The sequence below is a fragment of the Eubalaena glacialis genome, chromosome 13 (genome assembly GCF_028564815.1).
Source record: "Eubalaena glacialis isolate mEubGla1 chromosome 13, mEubGla1.1.hap2.+ XY, whole genome shotgun sequence".
NCBI lineage: Eukaryota > Metazoa > Chordata > Mammalia > Artiodactyla > Balaenidae > Eubalaena > Eubalaena glacialis.
Genome location: NC_083728.1, coordinates 15,250,209 through 15,260,387, shown reverse-complemented (window position 1 = coordinate 15,260,387; position 10,179 = coordinate 15,250,209).

The following is a 10,179-nucleotide window of genomic DNA, read 5'->3' as shown; positions in this document are numbered from 1 at the left end:
GTACCACGTGCCAGGCACTGCACATGTGCTTTGCTGCATCAGGGAAAGCAAAGGGGTTGCTTAAGGAATCAGGGGTTGTTATAGTCTTCCAATGTAGAGAGGAGGAAGCTGAAACTCAGAGAGGGGAAGTGACTTGTCCAAGGTCACACAGCCTAAAGAATAGAGCTGGCATATGGAGGCAGGTCTCTGATTCTAAAGCCTCAAGCAATTTAGGTACCATGTGAAGTATGCATAGTAATAATAATACTTAAGATATTCTGTGCCAGAAATAGAGATACAGATGTAGAGAACAAACGTATGGACACCAAGGGGGGAAAGTGGCGGGGAGGGTGGTGGTGGGGGTGGTGGTGGGATGAATTGGGAGATTGGGATTGACATGTATACACTAATATGTATAAAATGGATAACTAATAAGAACCTGCTGTATAAAAAATAAGTAAAATTCAAAAATTCAAAAAAAAAAAGGATATTCTGTGCCTGTGACTGTACTAGGCACTTTACCTACATTGTTTTATCCTCACAACTACTCTATGAGGTAGTTGCCATTATTATTTCCATTTTAAATATGAGAAAACAGGCATAGGATAGTAAACGAATCTAAGTAAGGGTGGAGCTGGGATTGAAAATCAGGCAATCTGGCTCTAACCTCTGCACTTTTTTTTTTTTTGCAGCACCGAGCAGCTTTTGGGATCTCAGTTCCCCAGTTAGGGGATCCAACCTGGGGCCCAGGAGTGAAAGTGCTGAGTCCTATCTACTGGACCACCAGGGAATTCCCATAACCTCCACACTTTTTGATTGCTGTACTATTTCTGTAGTATTTCTCATGTAGTTATAATAATACTACCTGGTTCATGTATATATATATATTTGGGGCTTTTTGTGTTTTTTTGGTTTTTTGGGTTTTTTTGGCCTCACCACATAGCTTGCAAGATCTTAGATCCCCGACCAGGGATTGAACCCATGCCCCCTGCCGTGGAAGCGTGGAGTCCTAACCACTGGACCGCCAGGGAATTCCCTACCTGGTTCTTAGTTGATCCTTTAACTCTCTTTTCCTGAGCCAGGCAGTTTGGTTACTATTTTTTCCCGTTTTACAGATGAAGAAACTGAAGCCCAGAGAGAAAAAATTACTTGCTCAAAAGCACACAGCAAGTTTCCTGGTTCTAATGGAAAGGGCTGGGATTCTAGGCCAGATCTCCTGCAGCAAAGAATAATCATACTAGCAAATGCTTACTGAGCACTTACCAAGTACCAGGTGCTTCATATGCATTTTTAAACTGTATTCATCACAACAACCAGAGATCCTAGGTACTCTCAATAGTCCCAGGTTACAGATGAGGAAACGGAGGCTCAGGAGCAGTGAAATGACTAGTCCAAGGTCATGCGCTTGATGGTCAGTAGAGCTGGGATTGAAACCCTCGTTTCCTGACTCCCGGCCCAGTCCAGTGCTCCTTCCACTGTGCTAGGTGCCCCAGGAGGGCAGCAGAGCTCAGAGCAGGCAGTCAGCAGGTGGGTGCTCTGGGGCGCATCTCTACCTTCTCTTTCCGTGTCACTGCCATCTATGGGTTTAGCTAAACCTGTTCTTAAAAGACCTATTTATAGCTTAACACTGTACCACCACTCGGGATAATGAGTGCCTTAAGTTGACTCCCCATGGTGTAAATTAAGTCTTCGTTTTATTCGTCCTAAATCTTTCTCTGTCAGGATTGGAGGGAGAAAGGGGAAGTGGGTAAAGGCCCTAGGACCAGAACACTTAGATTCAGAAAACAGGCTCTAGTTCAAATAGTGTTTGCCTAACGCTGGCAATTCCTGAGACCCAGGCAGCAGGTGACATTTATGCAAACATCTCATCTGATCATTACAGAGACATGAGGGGTAGGCAGCGCCTGGATTTTCATGTCTTTTAATCTGCCTTATTTCCTGTGATATTCCCAACACTTAGCACAGTTTTGCAGTCACAAGGAGCCTACTTAGCACAGTTTTGCAGTCACAAGGAACCTACTAGATACCTATTTGTTGAATGACTGGATGAATCTCCTTTTTTAAAAAAAATATTTATTTATTTAGTTTTTTGGCTGTGCCAGGTCTTAGTTGCAGCATGTAGGCTCTTAGTTGCGGCATGTGGGATCTAGTTCCCAGACCAGGGATCAAACCCAGGCCCCCTGCATTGGGAGCACGGAATCTTAGCCACTGGACCACCAGGGAAGTCCTGAACCTCCAGTTTATAGACAAGGAAACAGAGACACAATATCAGCGGTCTGGCCGGGAAAACAAGAGGAGGGCCAGATGATTCTAAAGAGGAAATCTAATTTAGAGAATTAGAAACAAAGTTGTTGGAAGGGCTGAAAGAGTGACTAAGGGAAATTGAGGCAAGCAAACCTGAGATTAGCAACTCAGGAAAGGCATGCCCTCCCGGAGGGCTAGCACTATAAAGAGGGGAGATGGTACTACCTAGACCAGGAACTGGGGCCACCCAGAGAACAGCAGGAACCACAATGGGCCTTTCTAGCAGGATCTGAAACCACGGAGGAGACACTGTAGCTACTGAAACCACAGCTCTCTCCCCCTGCCCTCCCCAAGACTGAGAGAGTTGGGGAGAAATACCTCAGCTTTTCCCTTCTTCTTACTCTCTGATCTCTCACCAAAGCTTCCCACTGGCTGAACGGAGCCAGAAGTTAGTTGGCAAGGGAGCCCAGGAAACATGGTTTGCCATATGAAGTGGAGGAGAAGGGCAGAGAATGGATTTGAGATTAAACAGAAAAATTGGCCTAAATAGTCCCATACCTAGGAAGAGGCCACGTCATGTATGTGTTGTCAGGCAACCCCCCTCTCCACAACTCCATATGATTCTTCTAGGCTCTTCGCCTTTCCACGTCCACCTTAAGCATCACCTCCTCCAGGAAGCCTTCCAGGACTCCTTCCCAGTGGTTACTATCTCCCTAGTGTGAGTTCCCCTAGTATACTGTATGTGTCACTGTCATAACATATACCACAGTGCGAGGCTGCCAGTTACCCACTGGCTTCCTCAATAGATTGAGCCTCTCAAGGCCAGACCTGAGTCTGATTTGTTTCTCTGCCGGGAAGAAAATGGTTGTAGAATGAGTCAGCTCTTGGTAGGGGTGACGTGGGGTCTGGAGTCAGGCCAAATCTTGGCTCCAAATATCCCAGCACCTACATTTATATGTTGTGTGACCTTGGACAGCCTTCATTCCCTCTGAGTCTCAGTTCCCTCATCTGTAAAATGGGAACAATAGAAACTTTGAGGGTAAGAGGGAGACTCTATGGCAGTGCAGTGAAGCTCAGCCTCTGGGATCAGACTGTCTGCAGTCAGCCCCCAGCCCCTCTTTGTGTTACTTAACTCTCCACGTCTGTTTCCTCACCTATAAATTAGAGATGATATTAATACTTCAGATGGAATCTGTGAGGAATTTATGAAACCATGAATGGGAAACAGTGTGAGTGCTCAGGAAGTGGGCCTAGTAGCATCACGGATGGTGCTTAGCCCCAGGGCTGAACATTGAATAGGTAAGTTCTCAATGATATACATCAAACAGGGATCTTGTCTTGTTTACCACTGTTGCCCCATTACCAAGAACAGTTCCTGGCACATAGTAGGTGCTCAATCAGTCTCTGATGGGCCACTGAACAATGGCTGAGTTACATACGGTAATGTTATTCTGCCTGTGAGCCAGTGCCTGTATGCCGGTCCCCTCTGCCCCAGGAAACACAAGGGATGTGGCTTCTACACCAGCCCAAGCCTGGCTCGGAGACATCTTATACAGGTTGCGGGACTATCTTGGAAGGGAAGGTTAGGACTTCTGGGCCTGTGAGGAAAGGACATAAATAGCAGGGGACATAGGTCTGGAGCAAAGGAATCTAACATTTATTGAGCACCTACTGTGTACCAGATGCTGTACACACTTTATTGTATTTCATCCTCACAGGAGCCTGCAAAGCACTGATCATTACCCCCATCTCAGAGGTGATGAAATAGGAGTGCAGGGAGGTGATGAAACTCACCCAAGGTCATGCAGAAATGAAGGGGCGCGGCTGGATTAGAACTCTGGACTACCTGGCACCAAACTCCTGTTCCTTCCATGGTACCATCTGCCTCCCAGAGGGCAGGGGGATGGAATCTGAGCCTGCAGCCCTACAGGAAGCCCCAGGAGCCAATGCTGAGGCCAGGCTCAGGCTGACAGCTTAAGAGCACAACTTTGACAGCTGTGCTGAGGCTGGCCTGGAAGCAAGTAGTGCTAAACTTGGGTGCCTGGGAACAGGAGCTGTGATTATAAAGACAAGAGATGTCCAGGGGCTGCAGCAGGGCGCTGCAGAGGTGCTGGGCCCCTGAATAGAATGTCCTTGGTCCCACCCCCAACAGAAAAAGCTCCCTACTAACTGACTCTGTGACCTTGAGCAAGTCACTCAGCCATCTTAGTTCAGCATCCTCGTTTGTCACACAGGGTCACCATGCCTGCTGGGTTGTCATGGAACTACACAAGACAATGCAGAGAGACAGAACTGGGGCAAGTCCAGGCCAGGGCTCCAGTACTAATTAGTTGTGTGATCTGAGGCAAGTCGCTTCACCTCTCTGAGCCTCAGTGTCCCCAGCTGTATAATGGGCATAGTACATGCCTCCCCAGATTGCCATGAGGATGTAGCAATAAGATATGGGCTCTGGAGTACAATTGCCTGGGTTCAAATAATACTCCACCACCGACAAGCTGTGAGCCTTTGGGCAAGTTGCTTGATCTCTCTGTGCCTCAGTTTCCTCCTCTGTAAGGTGGGGGTGAATATAAGTGCACTCACCACATGAAGTTGTGATGGTTAAATGATATAATCAACAGAAAGAACAGAGCAGCAGCTGGCACAAGTAATCTCTCTGTCTCGGTGAGAAAGCATTAGCCCTGGGTCTGGCATCTAATAGTAATGAGTCCTTGCTGCATGCCAGGCACCACTTTAATCCTCAAAGCAGTCCTATGAGGTAGGTGACATTACTGTCCTGTTTTATTCTTGAGGAACCTCAGAGTTATTCAGAGGTCCAATGACTTGCCAGAGGTCACACAGCGATCAGAAGATTGATCGGGACTTGAGCCCCGTAGATTCTCAAAGGCACTCCTTTATCCCTAATAAAGGCTCCATGAAAGGGAGCTATTAGAATGTCTATTTTATGTGTGAAGGTTTTTGAAAGCAGAAGAGATGGCAGTTATTTGCATCCCAGCGGAGTTGGCCTTAAATGAGCGCTAGAGGTTGGAGGGAAAGGTAGGGGATGGGGGCGCGGTCGGGGGTGGGGTGGGGCGTAGGGGGGGGGTGGAGGGATCGGGGAACCCATCCGTTCAGCTTGCGTTTGTCTCCAGCAGGGGGCGCCCGCTGCCTCCATCACGTCTCCCAGACCGGAACCAGGCAGCTGGGCTGGTGGCCTGTGCAGCGGCCAGTCCAGGCAAACCTTGGGGACCGCAAGGAGGGGCAGCAGCAAGTGACAGTGTTAGCCTGTGCAAAGCCATGGACACAACAGGAGGGACTTACCTCCCCTTGGTCCCCAAACCGGGCCGCCTAGATGCAGCACGCAGAGCTTCCAAAAGGGGCAGATGCTTTAGCCCATGGAGCCCTTCACCTCCATCAGAATCTTCTGCGTGAGGGGCCAGGGATCCGAAACTTTTAAAACTTTAAAGAAATACTGTGTGGGAGTGAAAATCAATAAAGGAGCTATAGCTATTAATGTAGATAGTGCTCAAAAAATGTAATGTTTCTGTGCATCCAAAGGCACAGAAATTTAATGTGGGGGGTGTCCAAGGCAAGAATACCAACCAAGGCCAAGCCCCCATCTGCATCCCACCCCTGCTTTCGTGTGAGGGCACACTAGCCCAGGTTCACCCCATTTACTCCCCCCCCTCCCCAGCAGTCGGTTCTTGGCCAGCCCTCTGGCCTAGGGGTGCACACTTAGGTAGATGGCCCACCTCAGGAGGCTGGACCCTGGAAAGAGTCCTGCGCAGAAGCTGGAGGCAGGCTTGGTGCCATTTGGGCTTGAAGTCCTGGGGTCCTGGGTACCCTGAGTGTGGTCTCGAAGAGGCTCACAGGCCCCAGGTGTGCACATTCCCTTGAACGCCTTGCCCCATGGAGTGGGGCACAGACAGAGAAGGGCCAGAAGGAGACCCCTCAGGGCTTCCCTGCTGGCGCAGTGGTTGAGAATCTGCCTGCCAATGCAGGGGACACGGGTTCGAGCCCTGGTCTGGGAAGATCCCACATGCTATGGAGCAACTGGGCCCGTGAGCCACAACTACTGAGCCTGCGCATCTGGAGCCTGTGCTCCGCAACAAGAGAGGCCGCGATAGTGAGAGGCCCGCGCACCGCGATGAAGAGTGGCCCCCGCTCGCCGCAACTAGAGAAAGCCCTCGCACAGAAACGAAGACCCAACACAGCCAAAAATAAATAAATAAATAAAAATTAAAAAAAAAAAAGGAGACCCCTCTAAAACTTGAGGACCAAGGCCAGATTTGCCTGGGTCTAAGAACCATACTACATAAATTAACACTATTTGTATAAAGGAAAAACATGCAAAACAATATATTGTTTATTGATAGATATGGAAGTTATAAAAGATTTTTTATATACATGGGAATAAAAACATGTATGTCTGATATTATCAAATTTAGAACAATGTTACCTCTAGGGAGGGAGGAGGGGAGTGGGATCATAGAAAAGTGCGCAGGAGTCTTCAAATTGTATGTCACGTTAAATTACTTAATCTGGGCGCTGGGAACCTCAGTTTGTTTCATTATTATCTATACTTTGCCTATGCCTCAACTATTTCATAATTTTAAAATTAACCTTAAAAAGTAATATATCCAGGGACTTCCCTGGTGACTCAGTGGTTAGGAATCAGCCTGCCAGTGCAGGGGACACAGGTTCGATCCCTGGTCTGGGAAGATCCCACATGCCACGGAGCAACTAAGCCCATGCGCCACAACTACTGAGCCCGCGTGCCTAGAGCCCGCGAGCCACAACTACTGACCCCGTGTGCCACAACTACTGAGCCCGCATGCCTAGAGCCCGCGAGCCACAACTACTGAGCCCACGTGCCGCAACTATTGAAGCCCGCGCGCCCTAGGGCCAGCACGCTGCAACTACTGAGCCCACGTGCCGCAACTACTGAAGCCTGCGTGCCTAGAGCCCGTGTTCCACAACAAGAGAAGCCACCGCAATGAGAAGCCCGTGCACCACCATGAAGAGCAGCCCCCGCTTGCTGTAACTAGAGAAAGCCTGCACGCAGCAGCGAAGACCCAATGCAACCAAAAATAAATAAAATTAATTTTGAAAAAACCTGCTTGAAAAAAAGTAATATATCCAAAAACTAGTCTATGTTCATGGTTAAAAAAAATTTGAGAAGTACAAAAGGTATGAAGTTCAGGCAAAAATCTCTCTCCCTGTCCGCCAATCTCAGTGACTTCCTAGAGGTAACCACTGTTGTCGGGTCCTTGTGTACCATCCAGAAATGTTTAAGAATCTGCACACACTGGATATATAATACTCACTGTTGCAGACATTACCCCCCAACCCCACCCCAACACACACAATAGTTCTTGTCTTGGATAGTTTTCCATAAGCACGTAGAGATATTTCTCATTCTTTTCTTTTTAAAATTTATTTATTTTATTTATTTTTGGCTGCATTGGGTCTTCATTGCTGCTCTCGGGCTTCCTCTAGTTGCAGCGAGCAGGCGCCACTCTTCGTTGCGGTGCGTGGTCTTCACGTTGCGGTGGCTTCTCTTGTTGTGGAGCACGGACTCTAGGCACGCGGGCTTCAGTAGTTGTGGCTCGCAGGCTCAGTAGTTGTGGCTCGCGGGCTTAGTTGCTCCGCGGCATGTGGGATCTTCCCGGACCACGGCTCGAACCCATGTCCCCTGCATTGGCAGGTGGATTCTTAACCACTGCACCACCAGGGAAGCCCTATTTCTCATTCTTTTTAATGACTGGGTAGGATTCCACTTTCTTGATGTACCATATATAATCCGTTCCCTACTAGTGGGCACTTAGGTTCATTGTTTGCTATCATAAACAGTGTGGCAATAAACATCTTTGAACCTATATTTGCTTGAGTTGCAAGAATAGTACAATTAAAGTGTATGTAAGTATACTTGTAAGAAAAAAAATCTTAGCAGTGAAATTGCTGTGTCAAAAGGTATGTCCATTTAAATTATTTCCAAATTACATTCTCAAAAGTTCGCACCTATTTACATTCTTAGCAATGATATATGAGGTTGTCTGTTGCTCCATGCCCTTATTGATTTGTAAGCACTCTTTGTATATGAATTCTTTGTCTCCCCTTTGTGTTGCAATTTTTTTTTCCCATTGGAGCATTTGGGTGTGTTTTTTTTTAGTTAACTTTAAAAAAAATTGTATTCTTTTTTATTTATCTTTATTGAAGTAAAATTCACATAAAATGAATCATTTTAAAGTTTACAATTCAATAGTGTTTCATACATTCATAATATTGTGCAACCACCACCTCTATCAAGTTTCAAAACATTTTTTTATCACCTCAAAAGAAAACCTCATATTCATTAAGCAATCTAGCTCCATCCTCCCCTCCACTTAGGGCCATTTTGGGTTTGGCCATTTATTTTTCTGTATTAAAATTTATTAATCTTTTTTTCTTTTTTCTTTTTTTGGCCGCACTGCACTGCTTGTGGGATCTTAGTTCCCCAAACAGGGGTCGAACCCGTGCCCCCTGTAGTGGAAGCATGGAGTCCTAACCAATGGACCTCCAGGGAATTCCCAAAATTTATTAATCTTTTTCATAATAGCTTTGCAATTTTGTATCTTGCATAGAAATGCTTTCCCCACTCGAAGATTATTAAAAAGCAAATAATTTAAAAATTATTATGAATGGTTAGTGAAATCTTAGAACCTGGGAACCACTGTTCTAGACAACCCTCATTAGTGTGAGTTCCCAGAGAACAAGGCTCTCCACTGGCCCCCATCTCTAGCACCAAGCACAAAGTTAGAGAATAAATATTCAGTGAATGTTTGTTGAAGGCAATTCCTACCTCAAGATTATGAAAAAAAAATGTCTCACATTCTCTTGTAGTCCTTTCAGGGTGTTTTTTTTTTTTTTCTTAATTAAATTTTTTATCCATCTGGAATTTATTTTGGTGATTGGATGTAGAGATACAGCTTTATTTTTTTCTGAGTGGCTAGCCAGTTGGACCAACACCATATTGAATAATCTGTCTTCCTCCACTAATGTGAAATGCCACCTTTAGCAGATAGTACATTCCCACATGTCTTCAGCTCTATTTCTGGACTCTCATCTGTCCCGGTGACCTCTCTGTCTGGGATTCTGTATCTTTTAAAGCTCCCCAGGTGGTTCTGGTACAGCCCATCTGCAGCTGGTGCTTATCTACCATGAGATATGTTTTCAGATGCTTAGTAAAATGAAGGAAAAAATTGTCATAAAGTTAAATAAATGTCATCTGATGGGCCCATCTTTTTTATTTATTTATTTATTTATTTATTTATGGCTGTGTTGGGTCTTCGTTTCTGTGCGAGGGCTTTCTCTAGTCGCAGCAAGTGGGGGCCACTCTTCATCACGGTGCGTGGGCCTCTCACTATCGTGGCCTCTCTTGTTGCAGAGCACAGGCTCCAGACGCGCAGGCTCAGCAATTGTGGCTCATGGGCCTAGTCGCTCCGTGGCATGTGGGATCTTCCCAGACCAGGGCTTGAACCCGTGTCCCCTGCATTGGCAGGCAGATTCTCAACCACTGTGCCACCAGGGAAGCCCCAGGGCCCATCTTTTATTTTGAGATTATGTCTTTACGAAACTTCCTCTTTAAAATTTTTAAAATAAATGAATGCCGATAGTAGAGAGTCATTCTGATTTATTTTTAAGTACATGTCTCTATGTAGAGAAACATGCGCAGATCTTAAGTGTACAGCTTGATGAATTTTCTTTAAGTGAACACACCGGTGTTCGTGCCCTAGGGCTGCTGTAACAGATAACCACAAACCTAGTGGCTTAAAACAACAGAAATGTATTCTCTTAGTTTTGGAGTTTCTCAGTCTGAAATCAAGGTGTTGGCAGGGATGCACTTAGCTCTGAAGGCTCTAAGGGAGAATCCTTCCTTGCCTCTTCCAGCCTATGGTGGTTCCAGGAGTTCCTTGGCTTGTGGCAGCATCACTCCAATCT